This window comes from Antedon mediterranea, chromosome 2 (genome assembly GCF_964355755.1).
Source record: "Antedon mediterranea chromosome 2, ecAntMedi1.1, whole genome shotgun sequence".
Lineage (NCBI taxonomy): Eukaryota > Metazoa > Echinodermata > Crinoidea > Comatulida > Antedonidae > Antedon > Antedon mediterranea.
In genome coordinates, this window is record NC_092671.1 from 37,505,785 (window position 1) to 37,520,976 (window position 15,192).

Below are 15,192 nucleotides of genomic sequence, written 5' to 3' on the forward strand. Positions count from 1 at the left end.
TGAACATACCCTTACCCTTTTTTTCTCATGACAAATAAAACCAAAAGTATTAAAAAAAATTACACTTGTGCATAATTAAATTACTCCTGACAATTCTTGACAGTACTGATATAAAACAAACAATGTTAAAATTACTATTAAAGTCCCTCAACTATGTCAAATTAATTCTAGAACATTGATTAATGTTCATGTATTGTTCATATTAATGTTTTTACATTACTTTTGTTCATTTCAGGAAAAAGAAAATGCTTTGTTTGCCGTTGTACGTAACCTAAATGGCAAAGATGCAGCCAAAATGATACAATGTCTTTATAAATGTACAGATGAAGAAGACAAGGAGAAGATACTCCTCCAAGAAAATGTATGAAATTATATAAATGAATGCTCAGTTAGTCAAGAATTTTACTTGTTAAATTTAAATAGTGGTCCAATGGGAAGGTGTCCTATAAATAATAAAGAATGACCTTTTAACCCCAACATATTGGTTACACTGGCTCTTGCTTTAGTTCCCTTTTGTGTTTTCTGCCACTTACTTACTTTTTAGTTGTTTGATATAATAATAAGAATAATAACTGTTAATAGAGGATTATTGAATACAACTAGCTATATCCTACAATACATTTATTCAAAATGAAATTAAGCAACACCCGTTTCATGTCTTTATTTGGAGTTACCTTTTCTGATTTAACAGAAAGATGGACAAAATATCATAGCAGTTGCTGATGGCAATGAAGAAGTTGTTGAATTTCTGAAGACACAACAATCGGTTTGTACTGTTTTTTTAAATATTATGAATGTTTTTTCACAGGATTTTGAGCTTCCAAAACAGGGAAAGACAATTATGCAATTATGCTTTTTTTTCTTTCTGATGAGCAGAATGATTCTGTTAATAGCCATGACAGAGATTAAAATATTTCTTAAATTCTATACAAAAATCAAGAGAAAAAAAAAAATTAAGATATCAATAATTTTTTTATGTGTTATATTTCTTTTATTTAAGAACTATTACTGTTATTTAGTTTAATGTTTTTTTTTAGAAATTTGAGCATAATATTGTGTCTGTACATGAACATGATAAACTAAATCAGGTTAAGTTGTATGTTCTTGGACCGGAAAATGTTGGCAAGACTACCTTGATTGAGACTCTAAAAAAAGAGGTAAGACTAGTCCATGATATTAAAACATTACATTGAAATTATATACTGTATTTATAAATTCAATTTATTCAAAAAGTTTTTAAAAAGTGGTGAGAAGGAAAGAGGAAGAAAAGCAATAAAATCCAAATCAAAAGAAATATTTTTATATAATTTATGTTTGCAATATTCTGATAAATATTGGATTCTGTGGTACCTACTGTATTAAATAACACAGTATAATAATAATTATACATTCTTTGTTTTGTTAATTTATTTATTTTGTCTCTCTTGCAGCAATATTCATTTTGGAATATATTTCAGAATGGTAGTAATATCCAAACAAAACCTGGTATCAACATTCAAACTTGTAGCATTCCCCAAGCAGGCTTTTTTAGTGTCCGGAAATTTGGGAAAAAATACTTAACAGATCCACTGTTTACAGATGTCCATAGTTCTGTCATCCTTATTGCTTATAGAATTGTGACAAACATTGAGAAGAGTCAATTTGTTTGTCCTCAGGTAATAGTTTTGCCTATATTTTATCAAATCATTGTTAACAATTGTCATTTATATCAGACTACATATACAGTCTTTCATTTGAAAAAAGATAGTGTATGTAAAAAGTGGAAAAAATAAAACTATGTTCACACAAAGCCTGGATTACACTCCAGTGGCCAGATTAAAAATCCTAAAAAATTTATGATACAACCTGTTCATACTAATGTATTCCTTATTCTATTCAAAACGTATTTGTGATATAACATAAATGGACCATAGCTTAGGCTGTGTTTGGATGTAAAATCAGTTTACATGTGTAACTGTGGAATACCCTTGAGAGCTAAACCAGTGATCGTTTCGGACGATGAAAAATGTACACATGTAAACTAAAAAATTTACCCAGCAAAGGTCATATTTCGTGCATTTTTTTACACTAGTAAGGTCAAATTGCTCCTTATCTTGCTGTTAATCAGCTTGTGGTTAAGGTGTAATTGAACAATCCACCTCATGAGTTTGGTTTTTTAAACAGCTGGTTTATCTAAAAATTTACACAACACACGACCATTTCATATGTGTAAATTGTTTCGTCCGAACGGGCTCCTAGAGTTTTCTTTTGCCAGCAGACTGAATTTGGGCTAAGTCTGAACGTAGCTTAATGATGTATAGTAGGTCTATTTTACATGGAATGAAACGTCAGATTCTCATTGGAATAATATGCTAGAAGCATTATTTCCATTTCTTATGTTAATAAATACTAAAAAATTAATAAAACATGAGATGTCCTTACCATGTATTGTATGCATAAACATTCATAGTATAGTTACTAATCCAAATGTATCATTTGTTTTGAAATAAGATTCAAGATTGTTTACGGTTCATTATGAGGTCATCGACCAAGGGACCTAGAATCATTCTTGTTGCAACCCACTCTGATGAAGCAAAAAGTACTGATTGTAAGTAAAATGTGTGTTTATTAGTAGGGACTTTACGAAAAAGGACCAAAAGCCACAGGGCATTACTAATAAATAATTATAAAAAAATAATACAGTAGTATATAAATATAATAAAAAATAATCAGCTTTAACAAAGTGGGTGGAGCTTTGCATGAAATTCTGACGTCTTAACTTTGTGAGGACGATAAAGTTGGCATTTTCCCATTTACGACTAGAAATATGGTACTGTACATGTAGCCTTAAATACACAGTTCAAATTAAACTTGAAACTTGTAACGTATTAAATGAGCACATCGACGATCACGTTGTAAGAGGAATTTATTGAAGAACAAACAAACTGAATACATAAGTATATAGAGAGCGCAGCCCATAAATATCTAACATCTTCTTTTCTCAGCTGAATTTGTTCAAAATGTTGATTAGTAACTTTATATCATTTAGATGCTTAAGATATCAGATTTGTTAAACTATGTACTGTTTCAATAAAGTTCTTCTACAGTATTATATATTTTAAAGTTCCATTTTATGATTAAATGTATATCTTGCAATTTGTTCTTTCTTTAGTCCTTTTGTTTAGTCTGGGTTCCAGACGGAGTTTTGTCTTAATATTAGTAAAAAGATAAATATTTTGGCACATATGGCGTTTCATACGTATACTACTTGATTTTTGGATATTCCGTCTGGGGAAACACGCACAAGTCACGTGGTTTGACACCAAGAATTCTTGGTGCATACGATTATCCGGTTGACTAGTTTCAGCTGCATGCGATTGGCTACTCACTCGTACACCGTTTTAATATTCATATTTCAGAAGTTCAAAGACTCAACAACTAAGATGGTGTTACGTTTAGACAACGTGTACTTGGTACATTGATGAAAGTTTCTGAAGGCTAGAAATGATTTTATATGCCTAGTAGTTTGGTAAACATTTGATGGGATTTTTCCCAAGAACATGAAAACTCGTCTTGATAAGATAGGCTAGCTTCTCCGCAAATCAAACATTGAATATGGATCATTTATTACGCGGAGATAATTTGATTTAATTCCCACCAGACCCTGTCCTGTTCTGTGTAGTGGTGTAGCTTTGTTGTGTGCCGGTGGCATGTAGGCCTACTGCCTACTTTATTGGCGTTTTATTTGGCAGGTCATACGTGCGAGTTGAGTAGGACCTACGAAAGAGGCCTAGGCCAATGACTAAACAATTAATAACAAAAAACAACTTGGAAACACGATTTTATCAACAGTCTCGACCGTACATTCAGCACTGTACGTACTCGATCTTTTTCATTTTGAAACAAGATGATCATTGGTTGATTCGAAATCCATATTTACATACCGCCCGCCCCATATAGCCAAATACGGTATGATCACCTACGTCATTCTTACCGGATGTTTGCAGTCTACAAATCGATTTCTATACGCGTTTCACAAGTCTGTATTTTCAGACAAAAATCGCGGTCGAAATAAAAACAAATAAATAAAAAAAAAAAGACAATAAATACAGACTTGGGGCAAGTCTACCTTTTGTTATGTTTTAGAGTTCTTTTTTTTTTCTTTTTTTTTTTAAAACAAAATATTTACAGGTCCAACCGATTAGGTGGTTCGTTGGTATCAGGTTTAGCATTGGTTGGTGTTTTCTGTTTGGGAATGGTTGTTTCCGTTGATGAATGTTTGGTCTTGGTGGTTGTTGGATGGGTGTTATAATCATATGTGAGATCTGGTTCAAAGTATCTGTTTGCTGCACTTGTTGCTGTTTTAAGATCTTTTCTGTTTCTGCGATATTTCTTTCCATTGTGTTCTACTACATAAGATCCTGGTGTATTGTGATGTTCAATTACTGTTGCTGGTTGCCATTGTTTTGATCCTGGCAGGGGTGTCATTCTTACTGAATCTCCTGGTGCCAAAGCTGGGAGTGAGTTGCCATGTTTTTGATCATAGTAGTGTTTCTGTTTGCTCTGGTCTGCTTGAAATCGTTGCTTGATGTCTGTTGTATCATATGACTTTGGCTGTAGTAGTGTTTTGGCTGTAGGAAGCAGGTTTCGTGGTCTTCGTCCCATTAGTAATTGAGCGGGTGATAATTTACAGCTTGCTAGTGGTGTTGTTCTGTAATCTAGCAAGGCTAGATTTTTGTCATTGCTTTTCTTCCATAGTCGTTTTACTGTCTGTACAGCTCTCTCTACCTCACCGTTTGATTGTGGGCAGTATGGTGAAGAAGTGCTGTGCTGTATATCGTAGTCTTTGCAGAATTTGGTAAACTCTGCTGATGAGTAGTTTTCGGGTATCCCGTGCCGACTGAATTGTTTTCTTTAAGAATTGATTATATTTTTTTTATTTATTTATTTAATCACACTCTTGGAGCTATCAGTTTTCTGCAAATGTTCTACTTCGATGTACTTTGAGTAGTAATCAATGGTTATTACGTAGTCTTGTCGTTCAAACTCAAAGAGGTCACTTGCTACTTCATTCCATGGTAATTCTGGTAGTTAGTTAACGTATTAAATGAGCACATTGACGATCACGTTGTAAGAGGAATTTATTGACAAACAAACAGACTGAATACATAAGTATATAGAGAGCGCAGCCCATAAATATCTAACAAAACTCTAAATAACATTTGAACTTTTAATTTAATTGTTTAACAAAATACATTTGTATTGTTTTAAAATTGCTGTGTTAAAAGCAATACATTTTACACAGCGTTTGAATACAAGACCTCTAGCTAGGAAGGCTAGGCCTATGCTGTATCACCATAGGCATGTCGAACACAGGATATCTGTCGTCCTTCCCCCTACCGTCGTGTTTCTTAAAACCCCTAATGAATCTTTAAAGTGGAGCAGTTACCAAAATGTAGCAAATAAAGTTTAGAAATTATCAATACTAAATTCACCTTTTTCTACTATTTGTACTTGTATATTATGTACCGTACTACTGCAATCTAATTTGTTGTGTCTACCCATATAATATACTACTAGAATAAATTATACAATATACAAGACACTAAAAAACAATACACACTTCAAACATCATTGGACCAACACAAAATGCTTAGTTTTAGGTCTGAATCTCAGAATAGTAAAACAAAATTCACCTTTCATGACAGTTTCTTGTAATTTCCCATTAGTAGTATATAATCTGGTCAACACCACTATGTTCAACATTAACAATTGATTATTAGACATAATCCTTTGCGTACAGTATAACCATGGACCTAGAAAATATTGGTATGTTATTATTTGAATCAACAGTTGCTAGAGAAAAGGCAGAACAAATTTTGAAACGGATGAAAGAACAATTCAAGGATTTGTATATTGTAGATGTGGTCATAGCTGTTGATGCCAGAAACAAGAATGGAGTGGGCTTATTGAGGAAGACTCTAAGAGCCCAGAGAAATTCTCTTTTGGGTGAGGTAAGTAAACATTCTTCTGAAACTAAAGCTCTGTCTCTGTCACTATCAAACTAGTTTGACAAAAAAAGTGTGATGTGCCCAAATATGGTAGTGAAATTCCCAAATATGGTAGTTATATGACAGCATCATGTCCATATATGGGCACAGCATATTGTTTTGTCACATAAAGTTTGATAGTGTAGACAGGGATTTACAGATAATACAAGTGATTGTATATAACAAACATTCCATTATTAATGGTGATTGTAAAATGCATGTGAGGGATTTAAGTTCAAAGGTCTTTCTGAAGGTACAGTAGTATGTCCATTCATGTTTATGAAAGTTTGTCAATAATGCTTAATAATTATGAAGTGTAACCCAAAATTATAAGAAATAATGTTTTCAAAAAGGCTTAATAATAATAATATAATAATAACTTTATTTAAAAACGGATGTAACACTTGGATCACCAGATTGGTGTTTTTCACAAGGCCGTTACTTACTATAAAACTACTTTACACATGTTATCATTTACAGTAAATATGATTAAAAAACTATACAAAAAATGATTTCATGAAAAACATAGAGTTTCAAGTATATCTTATCTTTGGTCATTTATTATTTTTTTTAATAGATGTATATTAGGAGCTGTAATTGCATTTGAGTTTATAGCATTTAAACTATTTCATAGCTTTCTGATTCAATTTTTATCTCATTTGAGATTCATCTACTTTTATACCCGCAGGCGTAATATTTCTTTTTCAGTAAAAGTGATTTTCTGTTTTCAATATTAATCTATAGAAGGAAGGCCATGTACCAGAAGCATGTGAAGAAGTCTCAAAATATTTGGCAATGTGTAAAGACAAGTTTCCCGTCAAGTCATTGACAGAGTTCTACGACTTGATCAGGACGGAGGTCAATCGCAAAATAAAGAAGAAACATTTACATAAAGCCAAAGATTATCTACTCAAAACTGGTCAGGTAATTACTTAAAATATCGGTATGTGTATTAAATGTGTATATAAAAAACTAATTTGTCTAAAGTTTATCAAAAACACTAGACCTACCATTTTTGACGCAATGCTTTAGCTAAGTAGCTCCCGTCAAATTTCGTCTCATGGACGGTCTTTTTTGTAGGCCTAGCTGGTAAATATCGTATGCTAGCTATTGGCCTAGCATGACGTCTTGTTGCTAAATTGTCTTTCCTTTTTAGGAAGAATTCAACTAAATTTGTAAAGATATATTTATTCTGTCTGATGTCTTCATATATAAACAATTAATATAACTTTTTACAGATCTGTGTTCTGAAAGATGATCAAGTTGTTCTTTCACCTGAATGGCTGTTCAATAAATTATTGGAGCGTCTTCTGGCACCAGATCCTAAGATTCAAAGGGCAGAGGAAGACATATACACAAAACATGAGATATATGAACTGTTTCAGGACATCGTGACTAACACAGATGAAGTGATTAAATTGCTTGTGAATTTGGAATTCTGCTTTAAGATCAAGAAAGATGATGAAGAACATGTTAAAGTGTTGATTCCTTGTAAGCTGCCAGCAAAAATGCCGTCAGATGTGTGGAAGCCATCAATGAAAAGTTCTGAAACAGAAATTGTATCTTACAGTAGAAGAATATCTTGTGAAAATACGTTCCTTGACAGATTCCCAAGCAGTTTCTTCCCAAAAGTTCAAACTTTTCTGGTAGTTACGTCTGAGACGAGTGGGAGGAAATTGAAATTGTGGAGAAATGGACTGAAAGGAAGCGATGAAAAGGTAGACTTTATTATCCAGATGTCTCCCAGTCTACAAGCAGTGACCATTTCTGTGCAGGTCACTCTCAAGCTTGTTTGCAAATTTCAGATTGTAAATCAACAACTCCTTGAGAAATGTCACAAAGTTCTTCTTAGATTAATCAATCAGGTGAATGATATCAAAGCTAAGACTTGTCCAGAAACATACACATGCCTAGAATATGTAAGTGGTAAATGCCTTAAGGAATGTGAAGATCCGAGTGAAATCACAGAAGTTTATTCACAAGATGAGTTGATAAAAGCAGAAGAGAATAACAATGGTTTGGTAAGCAAGAGTTCTATTCAAGATCGAGTTGATGACATTCTTATTAGGGGTTGCAGCCGTGAAGTCCTTGACAAGCTTAAATGGGAGAGTAGTGTTAAGTGGATTCCAACAGACATCCTGATAGGTGTTGCAACAAAAATTGACCAATACCTGCCAGACGGACATGACTACCGAGCATTTGCTGCAGCTATTGACTTGGATGAAAAGTGCAGGTCTTTTGAGGGCAAATGTGAAAGTACTACAATAGCTCTTCTGGATGAATGGTGTAAGATAGATAAGAAATCTACAATTAAGAATTTGAAGAAAATATTAGAAAGAAAACCTATTGTTGATGGATTATCTAAGAATCGGGGAGATGTGGCAGAAGTACTTTATAGGATATTCCCACGGAGACCTCAAGTTCCAGTTAAACAAAATGGTGAGCACAATCCACTTTGTAACGGAAAACCCCAGAATTGATTATATTTTTTTAATTTATTTATTTAATCACACTCTTGTTTACAAGACCAGCCAATTATGGCTTATGAGTGAACAAATATTTAATATAACAATTAAAATAGACACAGATAAAAACATCAAACAAAATAACAAGTTTTAATAGTCTTACAACACCAAATAAATTAGGACCAAACAAGCAAAGGATTCAACATTTATATATATAAAAGTATTTCTTCTGAGATCCCGGTTCGTGAATAGATACTGAAAGATGAGGGTGTATCAATTTGATCTCTGGTGCGCGTGCGTACAATTGAGGGACTTGTGCTATTTCGTCATACCACGCCAAGAGTGTTAAAGAGTCGCTATCCAATCGGGTTTGAACAATACCATGAAAGCCCCAGTGGTCTAATGACAAGGAAATGTGCATATCAAGCAGAAGGTTGTGGGTCTGAATCTCGGTTGGGTGAGATTCGCACAGATTTCCTCCTATAGTTTCAAATTAATTAATAAATTGTCAGTGAGAAATCTACAATTTAAATGTATTCTCTAAAGTGCTTGAAAAATTATATTGCAAAAAAACACATTTTGACACTCTCAATTTGGATTCAGACAACACCACTCCACCAAACATGCAATCGCAAAAGTGTAAACGATATTACTTCAGCACTCGAAGTAACTAGCTATATGTTGAGCATGGAGATATAAAATTGTAGAGGTGAAAATAACGTGTTTAGGAGTGGTAATAAAAGTAATAAGACATGAGCTTTCCCACCAGATATTTGGTAATGCCTTTGTTATGTACTGTGTGCTATCATGCTACCATGTTTGAACAAATTTCAGTTCATGGGTTCCTTAAAATTTACACTCCTTTTTTCAAAAACTTTCAACAGCTAAACCAACATCACAAGCAACACCACTGATAAGTACAGGTAAGTTTAATTAGCAATACATTACTACTATTTAGTATAATATTAGAATATTTATTTTTTATCTTGCCTACAGTACAATGAAATACCAATTTTAGTTCATAGATTCCTTAAACATTATGAGTCTTATACACTCTTGTTTTTAAAGGAAAAGATTCAAATCCTAAACCAACATCACAAGCAACACCACTGATAAGTACAGGTAAGTTTAATAGCAATACATTACTACTATTTAGTATAATATTAAAATATTTATTTCTTATCTTGCCTACAGTACAATGAAATACCAATTTCAGTTCATAGATTCCTTATAAACATTATGAGTCTTATACACTCTTGTTTTTAAAGGAAAAGATTCAAATCCTAAACCAACATCACAAGCAACACCACTGATAAGTACAGGTAAGTTTAATAGCATGCCTTTGTTATGTACTGTGTGCTATCATGCTACCATGTTTGAACAAATTTCAGTTCATGGGTTCCTTAAAATTTACACTCCTTTTTTCACAAACTTTCAACAGCTAAACCAACATCACAAGCAACACCACTGATAAGTACAGGTAAGTTTAATTAGCAATACATTACTACTATTTAGTATAATATTAGAATATTTATTTTTTATCTTGCCTACAGTACAATGAAATACCAATTTTAGTTCATAGATTCCTTAAACATTATGAGTCTTATACACTCTTGTTTTTAAAGGAAAAGATTCAAATCCTAAACCAACATCACAAGCAACACCACTGATAAGTACAGGTAAGTTTAATAGCAATACATTACTACTATTTAGTATAATATTAAAATATTTATTTCTTATCTTGCCTACAGTACAATGAAATACCAATTTCAGTTCATAGATTCCTTATAAACATTATGAGTCTTATACACTCTTGTTTTTAAAGGAAAAGATTCAAATCCTAAACCAACATCACAAGCAACACCACTGATAAGTACAGGTAAGTTTAATAGCAATACATTACTACTATTTAGTATAATATTAGAATATTTATTTCTTATCTTGCCTAGAGTACAATGAAATACCAATTTCAGTTCATAGGTTCCTTAAACATTATGAGATGTATACACTTTTTTTTTAAAGGAAAACTTTCAACAACTAAACCATTGTCAAGTACAGGTAAGTTTAATTAGTGGACGGCCTACACCATTATTTCATAATGATAATATAAGAATGCTTATTTAATCCAACCTACAGTATACAATAAGTTACAATCTCAGATAAATGATTGGGTCAGTAGTAGACTATTCTTTATACCTGTGTAGTACATTTATATTTTTAATTATGTTGTATGTAAAATAATTTGTTATATCTAAAGGATATTCTACAAAACACTTTAGAAAGTTCATTGTTGATGCTAATTTATTCTGGAAAAAACATGGAAATGTTAATCAACTGAAATTATTGCTAAATGAGTTCCAAAGCAAAACAACCTTAATTTAAAATTGAGAACGGAAAAGATGCATATGGTCTGTTCCAGCTACTTTTTGGCCCACCGAAAGTGATGTGACTGTTCTTATTGAAGCTGTCTATTTGTGTGGTTTAGATGGCTTTGAACAAAAGCGGTACCATCATTTGTAGGATTCAAAGATAAATCCAATAAATTCAAGATTTGTGAATTCTCAAAGCGCCAACATTTAATTACATTTTGTTCTGAAATGAGCAATGACATAATGGAGTGGAGTGGATTAAACAGTTGTACCGTGTTAGGGAATTGATCTTTCAAATTGAAAGATTGGGTGAATTACAATCCTTAGCTAATTATCTTAAAGAAGATAAGGAAAAGGAGTACATGTATAACGTCTTATTTTTCCAGTCAGTAAATTTTGTGCCAGTGTAACAAGATGATACACATTGAACAACGGTACTATTATGATATTATGGCCTTATTGTACAAGATTCTTTTGGCTAGTCATATGTTAAACGTTGTATACAAGATTACTGTACTCCCCAAAACAAATTTCTAGAAGCCTCTTTTCCTTTTTATATATATTTTTCAAAAGTTGGAATTTCAGCCAACTTTCCCTCCCTCTCTCACTTTAAATTTGCTTTTAGTTCCAGCCGATGATGTATTATACGTATAATATTGTTTTTTTTAACACCTTGATAAAACAAAAATGCCAATTTTTTTCATTACTGCTTGATAATTCCATTTATTCAATACAAAGGAACATTTTGAAAGTACTGTACAGTAAGAGTTTATGAAAGTACATATTCTGAACAATGAAATACACATTTTGTCAAAATTTAAAACTGAAATGACACAGCAGATGGGTACTTAATTCAAGTTGATATTGGACTTTTATTTAAACTGTAATAGTCATGGCTAATTAAACCATAATTTTGAAGTGATACACATTTTGTTGATGGTCTTTAAAAACCACAGTTTAGTATTTGAGTTTGGAAACATGTTGAACGTTTTGCAATTTTTAAAGTAGTTTATATCAGCTGCTGCTTTTACAGATTTTTTTTCTAGAGCTTTGGATAAAGATATTATACTAGACCACCGAAGACCATATTTCATTGCACTGATAATGTTGTTCGGCGTAACAACGAAATATTTTGTTATCAAATTCAAGTTTGTTTTAATTGTATTTACTCTAGTAGCTAGATCAACTTTCGTATGCACTTTGAGGTCCAGACAATTTGACTTCAGAAATTTGTTTAGGGTGGTCGTCAAACAATCAATTTTGGCTTGGTTACACATTTTGAAAATGTGGCAAAAGGTCAGGGTGAAAGGTTATAATACCAAACACCAATAGGTCCTTAAATCTCGACAACCACTGGTCACAGCAAGGTAATTTTGGTCTCAAATTGATCAGAAGGTATACATTTATATTCAGTCTAATGGGACATTTAAAAAATGATCGGAAATGCCATTTCTGACCTTTGACCCACACCCCATGGCATGTATGTATCTTTGTAACTACTGGTTGTAGACACTTGAATTTGGTCTTAAATTGTTCGAAATATACATTTTGTTATTTGTTACACATTTTTTTAAATGTTACAAAAGGTCAAAGGGTCAGGGTCAAGGGTTATATGAAGAAATATAAATAGGTACTTGTATCTCGGCAACCACTGGTCGCAGCAAGTCAATTTTGGTCTCAAAATGTTCAGAAGGCATGCATTCATATTCAGTCTTGGGGAATTTTAGTCAAAAATGATCAGAAATTCCATTTCCGACCTTTGACCCACATACAAGGGCATTTTCATGTCTCTCTAAGTACTGGTCGTAGAAACTAAATTTTGTATCAAATTGTTTGAAATATACATATTTACATTCATTCTAATATAAAATTTGGTTAAGAGATGACCAGAAATACTATAAATTACTAACGTGATTGTTTCAAACAAAAAACATATCTCTACACAACTTATCCTTGGACAGTATGTTATGCAATAACTTATGCTTTAAATTGTTTCATTATAGGATTTAAAACAAATCCTTTACATTCATTCATTCAATATTTTATTTCGGAAACTCTGGTCCATAGAAAGTAAATTACATATAAATGAAATAAATAAAATAAACAAAATTACTACTACTCATCTCAGGATGGCATTCCATCTGGAGAGCATCTTCGACTTAACTAAGACATTGCTTATAATCGTTGAGATTAAAATATTTTTGCTTGCATTAAGTCTACATATCAGGCCATATATTGATATTCTTAACAATTCATAAAAAGAGGGAATTCTACATTCCGTAAACATGAGGCTGGCACTGCAATGTCGAGGCCTTTGCAACAACATTCTTAAACCATTATTGTAGCATACCTGGAGAGATCGCAAGGTACCTTGATTATAGTTGCACCATAATGTAGCACAATACATATTTACACAATATGTTCTAAATAAAACACATTTCACATTGATAGAACACATACTAAATTTTCTGACCAAGGAGCTCGGATACACAAAGATCTGTATTGCCGCTTTATATCAAACTCATCACATAAATCCAAGGATATAACATGACCAAGATATGTGGTTGAGTCCACATAAGCTTTTGCCATTAATGGTAATAATAGGTTTCAATTGAATCCTCCATGACTTAGGACAGATTATCATACAAGATGATTTCTTAGCATTGTAAACAATATCATTTTTGGCCGCAAAGCATTCAGAAATTTTAATTAGATGTTGCAACCCTGATGCAGAAGGTGATATAAGCACCATATCATCTGCATACGATAGGTTGTTAAATTTAATATTATTTAACTCACACCCTTCTTTGCTGTTGCTAAGCTTAATGATAAGATCATTTATATATATATTATACAGATGGGGAGACATCACTCCTCCCTGTCTAACACCATTTGATACATGAAAGGGCTCCGAAAAGGATTTGCCCCATTTAACAATGAAACACTGAATATTATACCAAGCTTTTAGTACTCTAACAATTGGACATGGAGTATCATTAAAGATGTATTGTCCCTTGAAAAACAAAAAATGAAAAAAAAAATATTCTAAATTTAAATTGGCCATATCAAACTAATATTAAAGTTATTCACTTTAAGTCGAAAATTTGAGCCAAAAACAACAATTTTACGTAATTAACAGGTAAATTAATTAGATTACATTTCATCTGGGAAATCGTCGCAAGCGAAAGTAAACAAAGATTTCAAACCATGAGTATGCATTATGCATGATGCTAATTAGGATTGTTTACAACTTGTCACGGTTGAGAAGGTGTTTTCACACAGATCGCGAGGAAGTTTTATGATTATGCATACAGAGTAGCCAAATAAGTGCGTTGCATTATGAGATATGTTTTGATTGATTTTTTGAACAAAAAAACAACTGTATTTTGGTTAAATTATTTGTTTTTTTCCGACTAATTTTTGGTGAAAGTTAATAGCTATTATGATACTTCAAAATGACCCACTTTTTTTCAAAATTTAAAAAAAAAAATTTTTTGGAATTAGTCAAAGGGACAATACATCTTTAATAATTAATTTCTTAAAAAGTGTCCAATGGTTCACCCTATCAAAGGCTTTAGAAGCATCGAGGTAGCATACATAGACAGGGCTACCATTACGATAGTAGTGATCAACTATTTGTTTAAAAACAAAAATACAAGTTTCTGTACCATGGTTAGATTTAAAGGCAAATTGTCTGTCATCAGAAGTTATAGTATCACCAGATAATTCGATAAGAACATGTTCTAAAACCTTAGATATTACACAGGCTAGGGCCTGTAATTGTATTTTTGCTTATAATATTGCTAGAAAGTATTGTTCAAGTTTTCAAGTTTATTGTTTCACACAATACAATACAATAGAACAGTAACATAAATTAATAAAAAACAATTGTGTGAGGAGGACGCATTAAGCCAAGGCTTTAAGTTTGGTCCTCCAGATAATTAATAATTTAATTATTTAATTTAAGTGAGAGAACAAAAATAAACTTCTTTCTTTTGTCAAATTGACAAATAAAATTAAACAAAAGGCACAAAAAAGACAAAAAAAGGCAATTGTGAATTACTAATGTTCTAAATAGTTTGAAATAAGTGTTTGTTTGTATTTTGTTTTAAATGTATTTATGATGGTTATTGCTTTTAGATTGAGCGGTAAGTTGTTCCATATATACGGTCCATTGTAAATAAAAGATGTTCTTCTAAGTAATATGGTATGCTTTTCGTATATCAGATTTTTTGCAGTTGAAGATCTGGTGTTGTAAGAATGATTAAAATTTTGAAAATAGGAGTAAAATTGAGTTGGTAATTTATTATGATTTAGGCGGAACATGAA

At 32.1% G+C, this 15,192-nt stretch overlaps 2 long non-coding RNA genes across 2 annotated transcripts; both read left to right on the plus strand.

The window, feature by feature from the left end:
- The first annotated feature begins 234 nt into the window (after window positions 1-234).
- LOC140039954 (uncharacterized) lies at window positions 235-1,114 on the plus strand. Its single transcript, XR_011842678.1, has 3 exons — window positions 235-361; window positions 692-766; window positions 1,038-1,114. It is a non-coding gene; the product is annotated as an uncharacterized lncRNA (long non-coding RNA).
- A 366-nt stretch (window positions 1,115-1,480) lies between these two features.
- On the plus strand, window positions 1,481-5,874 carry LOC140039944 (uncharacterized). The gene is made up of 3 exons (XR_011842669.1): window positions 1,481-1,655; window positions 2,491-2,587; window positions 5,833-5,874. It is a non-coding gene; the product is annotated as an uncharacterized lncRNA (long non-coding RNA).
- Window positions 5,875-15,192: the final 9,318 nt, after the last annotated feature.